The sequence below is a fragment of the Palaemon carinicauda genome, chromosome 43 (genome assembly GCF_036898095.1).
Source record: "Palaemon carinicauda isolate YSFRI2023 chromosome 43, ASM3689809v2, whole genome shotgun sequence".
NCBI classification, from domain to species: domain Eukaryota; kingdom Metazoa; phylum Arthropoda; class Malacostraca; order Decapoda; family Palaemonidae; genus Palaemon; species Palaemon carinicauda.
In genome coordinates, this window is record NC_090767.1 from 45,251,251 (window position 1) to 45,261,435 (window position 10,185).

The following is a 10,185-nucleotide window of genomic DNA, read 5'->3' on the forward strand; positions in this document are numbered from 1 at the left end:
GACCCGTAACCAGAGAGAGGGATCCAATTTAGTACTGTCTGGCCAGTCAAAGGGCTCCATAACTCTCTAACGGTAGTATCACAACGGGCAGCTGGTGCCATGGCTAATCTACTAGAAATTACTGCAAATAAATTGGAAATTCTTATTCACCATTTCAAACTTATATTTCATTTATACTTTTGATCTATCGAAAATACTACAGAGGTATGAAGTGAAGTTTAAACTCTTTGCAGATGATACACAATGTTACGTCTCCATACATTGATGATACTGCTTAAACCTTAAACTAAATTCTTACTAATGTTATTAGTAAACAACTAAAAATAATTCAAAACAAGTCTGCTTTTATTATAATTGGAGGGAGAAAGGAACTTTAAAAACTTAGGAGACACCAAATAAATATAAATAGCATCTTGGTCCTGATATATAGTAAAGTTTGTAATCTAGGACTATCTTGACTAAAATTTGTCTCTCAATGCTTAAATATCACCTTAGGAACATTGCTTTTTTATATAAAGATATACCCGGATGAACGTTCCACAAAGAAACTTGTGATAACCAGGATTGACTAATGTAACTCCATTTACCACAAGTGCAACTTAAGAAATTACAAATCATGATAAACAGAAGAACCAAGATGTAGCCTGTATGTCTATTGTAAGTTCCAGAGCTTTTATGTATGCAACCCCAGTACTATAAAACAAGATCCCACTAAACATCCTTAGAAATACTGGAGCTATTAGGGCTTTCAAGAGGAAAATTAAAACTTTCTTGTTCTCCTCGTGTTTCGATAAATGTGGATATGCTGTTTAATACGCGAAAACACACAAGTGCGTTTGGTAGCCTGTGTAATAGGACCAGGGAAGCAGCCCCTTAAAGTAAAGTAAGTAAAATAGTCTAATTTTATCATGTTGTATACAGTAATAAGGCAATACATATGAAAGAAAAGTTTAAAAAGTCCAAACTGGCCACGATAGGTTAAAGCCGAAACCGATGATAGTAAGATATTATCTCAACAGATTTCAAGTAGAATGGAATAAGATTAAGCTTAATTACAATAATACGCATAAGCTTAGAAGCTTTGCACGCAATATAGTGCCCGCAAACATATTTTGCGGAATAAGCAGAACCGGGAACGATTAAGCTTTAGGTGTTTACGATCTATTTGCGAACTCGCTTGGACAAAAAAGAGGCGTTTCTTATAAAACACTTTTTTGAGAATAATATTTTTATCACAAGGCTGAACTACTTTTATGATCTTTAAGAGTTACTATAAACTAAAAATGAGTTTTTTTTTAGGATTTTTTATCTTTTTATAGCAAAAAAGCATGAAATAAATAGAATAAATAAAAATATGGTGAAACTAAACGACTCCAAGCTTTGTTGATCCTTCGCCTCAGGCTTGACAGATGTCAACAAAGCCAAGAATCCTCCTCGACTGAACATTGTATCGTAATTATTGTAAGTATTCGACGTTAATTTTTTCATTTGTTACGATACAATTATGGAATTTTGATGGGAGTTTGTATTAGTGATAAATTCAATTGAGTTCTGTCCGTGGCTCTCAGCCCGCAAAGCTCCCCCATTGGGCCTTAAAGTACTCCGTCTCCTCAACGAACACTTATATTACTAGAGATCATAAGTACGCCTGTCTTACTTAAATCTAAAGTATGTAGCCGAAACCTTGGTATGCTGTATAGGTTCAACCTATTCCTGAGTAGGGGTGTATGTATGATAGCGGCCACCTGCATGTATAATTGTCTAACTTGGAATAAGGGGGTAATGTCCCCCGTTACGTAAGTAGGTAAGGACACGGCTTGTAGGCTAGGTTAGGTTAGGAGGGAAAGTTTAGGTTAGTTGATGTCCATCTTTAATGAACGTGTGAGGAACTGGCCGCTGATATACAAAGGCTCCCCTAAATATACTCAGAGCTCGTAACCCCAATTGCTGTGTCCTCATTTACCTTGTTGTGCAATTCCTTCCCACTTGACCTTACACGAGATGTTATATTTCAATACCAAGGGAAGATATAGTAAATTTTTTTTTTTTTTTTTTTTTACAATAATAGAGCATTTCTGGGGTAAGTTACATAGATGGAAGTTGAATTGTAAGGATGAGATTGTGTATATAAAGATGCCTAAACAGTCCTATTAATGCAAGGTGAAACCATATACATTATGTGTATACCCAAGCTCAGATAACATTATCAAATGACAAGGTGATGCAGGTAAGTTTGGGCCATATCAGGTCAGCAGGTGTTTTTATTATAGAGCAAATTATTATGACCGAGCCAGCCTGTGTCCGCCAATCTACAAATCTATCAGGTTCTCTAATCACAAATAGTATTGATCAAAGTATTGAGATGCCTCAATGGGATATTAGGTTTGGGTGCATTTGGCTTTACTTTTGAGATTATATGTACACCCAACTTGTGTAGATCTAAGGTATCGCAGAAACCTTGGTTTGCAGTATTGGTTCAACCTATTCCTAAATGTTTCCAGAACCAGTAACCCAAATTGCTGTGTCCTAACTTACCTAGGCCCATTACCCTCCTTCTCTTTAACTTTGCATGCTAATGCTAGGTTCCATTATTTAGAGAATATTAAGTAAAAGATTTTTTTTTTTTTTTTTACAGAACAACAAAACATATGTGGGAAAAAGTTGTATGGATGAAATTGGACTCGTAAGTACAAGATTGTGTAAGTGAAAATGTCTAAACAGTCATTTGTTCCGTAACCGAAATACAAACCACGTTATTTACATTAGGTTTACCTTTTAGTGTAGCTGAAATGGCAAGCCATTAGAATTTAACGAGGGTGTAATATCCCCGCGCTAGTTAGCGGGGGGGGGGGGGGTGGTAGGGGAGTGGTAGCTAGCTACCCCCCCCCCCCCCCTCACACACAGGTGAATGCTCCACTTTCACTTTTGGCTCGGACAGGGGCAGACGTCTCTGTCTTTGTCCTCGCTTGGCAGCCATTGTTGTTTTGTCTTTACTTAATCACTTACTTTTCTTTTACTCAATATATATGTAAAAATTTTCTCATGTTTATGTATATATTTGAGTATAGAAACCAGTAAGTTTCCTTTTCAGAGTTTGTGCTTGTGTGTGTAGTGTATGATATCTCCCTGGAGCCCTCGGCAGTTTAGGCCACCACGGTGTAATTTTATGGGTCGCGATCGAGTTTGACTTCGGTCTTTCTCTCTCTCTCTCTCTTGAGGTCGTTCACCCTTTTACTACGTTACTACGCATTTTGTAGCTTCCTTCCCGTGTGGGGGGGTTGCTACGCCGTACGTTTTGTCTCAATTAGTTTATGAATCTAATTGTATTCGTTGATTTTTCAGCTTTGTAGAACGATTCCTTTCGGGGTTTTCGTTCTTTCTTTAGTGTTCATTAATTTTTAAATTACATAATTACATAGTTACATAATTATAATTGTTATACAGTGAACCCTCGCTACTTCGCGGTTCGACCATCGCGGATTCACCACTTCGCGGATTTTTTCCATAACCCATATATATACAGTAATATATATATATATGTATGCATGTATTTATGTATATATGTATATATGTAGGTATGTATATGTGTATACATATAAATATATATATATATATATATATATATATATATATATATATATATATATATATATATATATATATATATATATATATATATATATATATATATATATATATATATATACACATACACACACACACACACACATATATATATATATATATATATATATATATATATATATATATATATATATATATATATATATATACATATATATATATATATATATATATATATATATATATATATATATACAGTATATATATATATATATATATATATATATATCTAAAGTAGGAAGATGTGATGTAGTTCTAAGGGAAAAGTATGGGAAATATGTCTGGGTAATAAGCAAAGCTCTACCTCCAGTTTGTTTCTACATTATGATCAGAGATAAATGTAAACAAAACATTGGTTGCCATTTTTTATCGTGCTTTTTAGCATGTTTAGGAAATGCATGATATAAAATCACCTTTAATATTTGTGCCTGTTTTAGTTTAGGGTACTGTAGTACATGCATTAAGTGTTCTGTACATTAAAGGGTAGTTTGTTAACAGAACTACGTACAAGGGAAGGTTTTAAAAGTCTGAATATACATGTTGAATAAATAGGTAAATATGGTGTCACTACTTCGCGGATTTTCACCTATCGCGGCCGCGACTGGAACCTATCTACCGCGATAAACGAGGGTTCACTGTAATTCTGTGTTGGTTACAGCTCTCCTTCCGTGAGTGTAAGTGGTTGTGAGGGCACGTGCCTGTTGTGTAATTCTTGTGTTCCTTTCCCTTGGGATTCCTCTTCGGACCCTTCCAGGGGGAATGAATGTGTACTAATGATTTTTGTTTTATTTTTTTACAGTTACCGATCTAGTTCGTTTCTGTAGTATGGCAACGGTGTGAGCTGTCTTGTTGAGGCCTGGGGATTCGGCTGTTGCTGCCTCCCCTATGGATTTTCGTCAGGGGCCTGTCTCCTTCTTCTGGAAGTACTCCCGTGACGATTGACAGCTCTCCAGTTCATTTTAGAACTCTCAGGAGGCTCGCCTCCTTGGGTGGGTAACTTTCCTTCCGAGGGAAGTTTTTCCTGTCCAGGCTTGAGTTTTTCCCCTTTTGGGGGGTTCTTCTCTTGCCTTTTTTTCGTGCGACTATGCTCTTGGTGCTGAGCGGCCGCACCTGCAGTTTTGCTCAAAGGGCTGGGCAACTGCAGGAGCCCCTCTTCGGAGGATTGCTCCTTTTAGGTCACTGGCTGACCAGTCTCTTCTACGAAGTATTTCTCTTTCGTTCGCGAGAGAGTACACTCATAGAGACTCCTCTTCGGAGGATTCTTCTGCTGTTGTTGCTGTTGGCCTCCTTCGCCGTAAGGCTCACCGTCCGCCTCGTCGTAAGGGCCTCCCATCTCCCTATAAGGGTGCTAAGAGGCGCCTTTTTGAATCTCCGTATGCAGCCTACAACTCCTTCTTCTTGATCTTCCGCCCCTGGTGCAGATGGACAGCAGTCTGACCACGTCTTCCGACGGGCAACGGTCTTCCCGACGGACAACGGTCTTCCCGACGGACAACGGTCTTCCCGACGGACAACAGTCTTCCGATGGACATCAGTCTCCCGGCGGACAGACAACGGTCTTCCGACGGACATCAGTCTCCCGACGGACAACGATCCCTTCGAGGCAAAGGGTTGTCTCCCACGGGGGTTCTTCCCTTGCGTGTCAGGGTTCCCCTGCACGCCCTTCTGCTGTGTTCTCTCCTGCTCAGTGTTAGCGCACAGGCGCTCTCCTGCTCCTGCTCCGGCTCAGTGTTAGCGCACAGGCGCTCTCCTGCTCCTGCTCCGGCTCAGTGTTAGCGCACAGGCGCTCTCCTGCTCATCAGCGCTTTCCTGATCGCTAGCGCTCTCCTGTTCGCCAGCGCTCTCCTGTTCGCCAGCGCTTTCCTGTTCGTCAGCGCTCTCCTGTTCGTCAGCGCTCTCATGTTCGTCAGCTCTCTCCTGTTCGTCAGCGCTCTCATGATGATCATCTCTGCTGTTCCTGTTGGTTCCTGTTACGCGCCCTGTGCGCCCACGTTCGCCCTCGCGATCTAGAACTTCGGTTCAGGTCTTGGTCAAGGACTCTTCTTCTATGCACAGGCTTCCACGCGTTGCCTTCTGCTCACCGGCGACCATAGACGCGTCAACGTTCACCTGCTTGTCAGCGATCTCCTACGCGTCAACGATCGCCATCGATCTGCCACGCGTGTCAGTTCCCCTGAACACCATCAGTAGCGATCTAGCGCTCGCCTGCTGTGGACCACGATCTCCGGTAGCTGAGTCTTGCCGTAGATCTTCCTCCTGCTCGCCAGCGCTCACCTTTACTTCTGTCCTTCTGTGCGCCAGCTTTCTTCAATCGCCAGCGCACATCTGCGCCCCCTTTTTTGCCATGCACCAATGGGCACCAACGGTTTTCTGACCGTCTAGGATCGCCTGATTAACAGCTTGCTTCAGCGCTCACCTTCCTGATGCACCTGCGCTCCTTCTGTTAGCGCGATGCGCGCTAACCATCACTAGTCTCTCTCGTGTTGGTAATTGCCTTTGCGCCCGCGCGATTCTTCACTTGCGCACTAGCGTTTTGTTAACGCACCACCGCTCGCCAACGAGCCGTCGCTTGCCGACGCGCCATCGCTTGCCAACGCGCCTTCACTCTCCTACGGGCTATCACTCGCCAGAACGCGCCATTACTCGTCAACGCGCCATCGCCCGCCTACGCGTCATCGGTCTCCCGACCGCCTGCGCTCACCCACGCGCCCACGTGCCTGCGCGTCCACACGCCCACGTGCCCGCAAAAACCGCACGCCCACGTGCCTGCACGCCTACGCTCATGCGCGACCGCGCACATGCTCTCCAATGTTCGCCCGTGCGTGAACCGACGGCGTTCCGTCGCGCGGACCGACGGCGTTCCGGCGCTCGGACCGACGGCGTTCCGGCGCGCGGACCGACGGCGTTCCGGCGCTCGGACCGACGGCGGACCGACGGTGTTCCGGCGCGCGGACCGACGGGGTTCCGGCGCGCGGACCGACGGGGTTCCGGCGCGCGGACCGACGGGGTTCCGGCGCGCGGACCGACGGGGTTCCGGCGCGCGGACCGACGGGGTTCCGGCGCGCGGACTGACGGCGGACCGACGGCGGTCCGGCGCGCGGACCGACGGCGGTCCGGCGCGCGGACCGACGGCGGTCCGGCGCGCGGACCGACGGCGTTCCGGCTTCCGGCGCGCGGACCGACGGCATTCCGGCGCGCGGACCGACGGCGTTCCGGCGCGCGGACCGACGGCGTTCCGGCGCGCGGACCGACGGCGTTCCGGCGCGCGGACCGACGGCGTTCCGGCGCGCCGACCGACGGCGTTCCGGCTTCCGGCGCGCGGACCGACGGCGTTCCGGCTTCCGGCGCGCGGACCGACGGCGTTCCGGCTTCCGGCGCGCGGACCGACGGCGTTCCGGCTTCCGGCGCGCGGACCGACGGCGTTCCGGCGCGCGGACCGACGGCGTTCCGGCGCGCGGACCGACGGCGTTCCGGCGCGCGGACCGACGGTGTTCCGGCGCGCGAACGTCGGCTTAATTCTTGCTGTATCCATTGCTCGCCTATGGGTTATCGCTCGCCGACCACCAGCTATCTCCCTTCCTATCACGCTCGCCCTCCTTCTGCGCTCCTTCGCTACAGGAAGGTCATGGGTACTTTCCTCCTCTCGGGCTCAAGCACCTTTGCGTTTCGTCGTCAAGTAAGGGTGTCTCATCCGTGGATGTCGACAACCTCAGACACCCTTCCATCCTTGAGAAGAGTTTGTTTGTGCCCAAGGACTGAGACAGACAGCGGTTGTGCGGAGGAAGTCGACTTCCGTTTTCACTCCTCCAAGGCGCTTTCTTCCAGACCCTGCAGGGCTCCAGCGCCTCTTTCTTTCAGCCACGTCAGCCTAAGTTATCGGACCGGCTACGACAACTGAGACAAGGTGTCCAATAGCAGTTCCCTCCTGTCAGGAACAGGTGGCACGGGAGGCTCTCCCGGGGGGGCATAGTCCTAGAGGGAGCGGCAGAGTTCACGAACTCTAGGGTTGGCACCCCCCCCCTTGCCGGTTTCACGCTGGGAGGATGCCTAAGGTTACTCATCCGGATGACAGCTTCCCAATGCTCATTCCTGCACGATCTCTGTGATCAGCCAAGGATATCGCGCCTGACGTCTCTGTCAGCGAATTCAGTGTCTCTGAACCTCTATGCCATAGGGTCGGCAAGAGTTTGCCCGTTTGGGCAGAATGATCCATGCCTTAGGAGAAGGTCCTCCATAGGATCGTCGACGGCTTCACCCCCCCCCCCCCCCGGCTTCTTCATTCGATCCTTTCTTGTAAGGAAGTATCTGAGACGGGAGTTCCGTAGTCGACCTCTCAGCTCTGATCAAGTTTGTCGAACAAACTTCGTCCAGCGTGGAACAGCAGAATCAATCAGACTGGTAACGAGGCGACAGGACTCCTTAGGCCCTGGATCGGAGGGACGGGTACTTTCAGTTTCCATTCCATCCATCTTCCAGGAAGCTCGTGGAATTCAGCCTAGACTACAGGTATTCCTGCTTAAAATGCAGTGTGGCGATCCCGCCATGGCATCGCAGGTTTTTTCCCCAGAGAACTCTCCCTGCTTTCCTCATGGCCACTCAGGTGCAGGCTTCCGCCTCCTTCGCCTTTTGGAGGTCTGGTCAACTCCGGTAGGCTCGGGTTCGACCTTCTTCAGCGCCGGGACAAGCTTCCGGATGCTTACCATGAGTGGGGGTTCATGGTATTTTGCTAGGAGCCTTCTCTTCTTCTGCCTCAACATCTGGAGTATCTAGCCATGATATTGAGTCAACGGCCTTACCACGTTGGAAACCCCGCTTCTCGTCCGTCCAGCGAGGTTAAGCAACGTCGGGTCTGGTCGGTACTTGGATGGGTGACCGCCTGGGGACGCCAGATTCTGTTGCCGCCTCCTCCGAGCCTTCCCTTCAGTTGACTGTGGCAAGGCTGAGGAGAACGTTTCCTAGTTCTCTTTTCCTCATTGACCCGTCTAAAGTTCCGAACGGTCGCCTCAGGATAAGTTCCCTGTGGGGCAGCCCAAGTTCCGGTGGTTTCAAAGCAACGATTAACCGGACTTCCTGGCCCCTATGGGACCAGCGGAACGATTAGACCTGCGATGGGTGTTGACCTATGGAACCTCTTGATGGGAGTGGATATTTTCGTCCTTTCCCCACATTCTTGATGCTGTTCTCGGACTCGTCAAAGAAAAGGGGGGGGGGGGGTGCATGTTCCGGTCCAGGCCTATGGTCAGGACCTGAAGGATACCTCTCCATCATTCAGGCAGGCTTAGGGGCCGTAGTCTGGCCCCTCTACAGATCCTACAGCTCCTGCCGAGTCGCTCCGTGCGCGTCGACTTTATGGTACTGGCGTGTTCTAACCAGCAGGGGACACACTTTCACACCTTCGCATCTTGCAGTAGAGATACTGAGATGATTTGAGATCCTCTCAATACCACCATCGGCTCTCTCATTCCAGGCAGAGGAATGTTCTCTCCGACTATCCGAGCTTACCCTCGTAGAGAGAGTGTACCTGGGGGTCTTTGACCTTGAGTAACCAGCAAGTCCTGGCCTGGGGGACCTGATCGCGACAGCTTGGAACCTCAAGCTTCCGCTGTTCTTCCCCCCAGTCTCAGACCCCGAGACTCTGGCAAGATGCATTCCGGTGATGGTGGGACAACATCGATGCCTGCTTCTTCCCTCCTTTGTTGTCTGTTGAGAATGGGTCTCAACAAGACCAGGTTGTCTGTCAACCTTTCAATGGCCCTGAGAGCTCCACTGGGACTATACGCAGAATGGTTTCCAGACCCTCTGCTTCCCCTGACGGAACTCCCGGGAGAGCTTCTCCCACGGCACAGGCTACTCGAACAACCACACTGCAACATCTTTCACGAGCCGGGGCGTCGCTTCGGCTTCATGCCTGGAGACACTACGCCTCCTCCTCAAGAAGAGACAACCCGCTACTGTCGCGAGACGGAGATCGCGCCATCTGCGATAGTCATCCGCAGGAGTCTTCCAGGCGAAGTGGAGAGTCTTCGGTGGTTGGTGTCGTGGGAGATGTACCTCTTCCCTTGAGGCCTCTTCTCCAGCAATAACGAACTTATTGCCTTTCGGCGGGGGGAAACTCCTTTCCGCTCTCGGCAATGAAGCCGGTCGCTCAGCCTTTCCCTGACCTTCAGGCTTAAAGGAATAGCTTTTTCCTTCCTGCTGGACCTTTCCTCGCTCATGCAAAGCTGCGAACGTCCCTGCCCTAGTCGGAGTGAGACCTCCAACATGGAGCATGGCTCGGACTTTTTAGTCCCTTAAGAGATCTTCTCAAGACCCTTTACGTCAGGCCTCTGATCGTATTCCGTCTTGGGTCTCCTGCTCACTCTGGCCGCGGCCAGTGTGTAAGCAATCTTCTTAGTCTCATACGACTCCGCCCTTTCTAAGGAATGGGGGAAGGTAACATTCAGGTTCGCTCCTGAGTTGTTGGCTAGACTCAGAATCTTGGGGTCCCGGCCTTCGGTCCAATTCCTTCAAGATTTCGAGTCACCATTCTATATCTGATGT

General features: G+C 48.5%; 1 protein-coding gene and 1 pseudogene across 4 annotated transcripts in view; both read left to right on the forward strand.

The window, feature by feature from the left end:
- Positions 1–1,331: 1,331 nt before the first annotated feature.
- Positions 1,332–10,185, forward strand: part of LOC137633394 (zinc finger protein 665-like) — a 136,530-nt gene continuing 127,676 nt past the window's right edge. For 2 of the 4 annotated variants that reach the window (XM_068365621.1, XM_068365618.1), the window contains exons 1-2: positions 1,385–1,461; positions 2,636–2,683. The gene's annotated coding sequence lies outside the window, so the exon portion shown is untranslated. Of the gene's footprint in view, positions 1,462–2,635; positions 2,700–10,185 lie in introns of all 4 variants that reach the window. The other 2 variants (XM_068365619.1, XM_068365620.1) reach the window with 2 other exon arrangements.
- LOC137634061 (5S ribosomal RNA) lies at positions 8,428–8,546 on the forward strand (annotated as a pseudogene).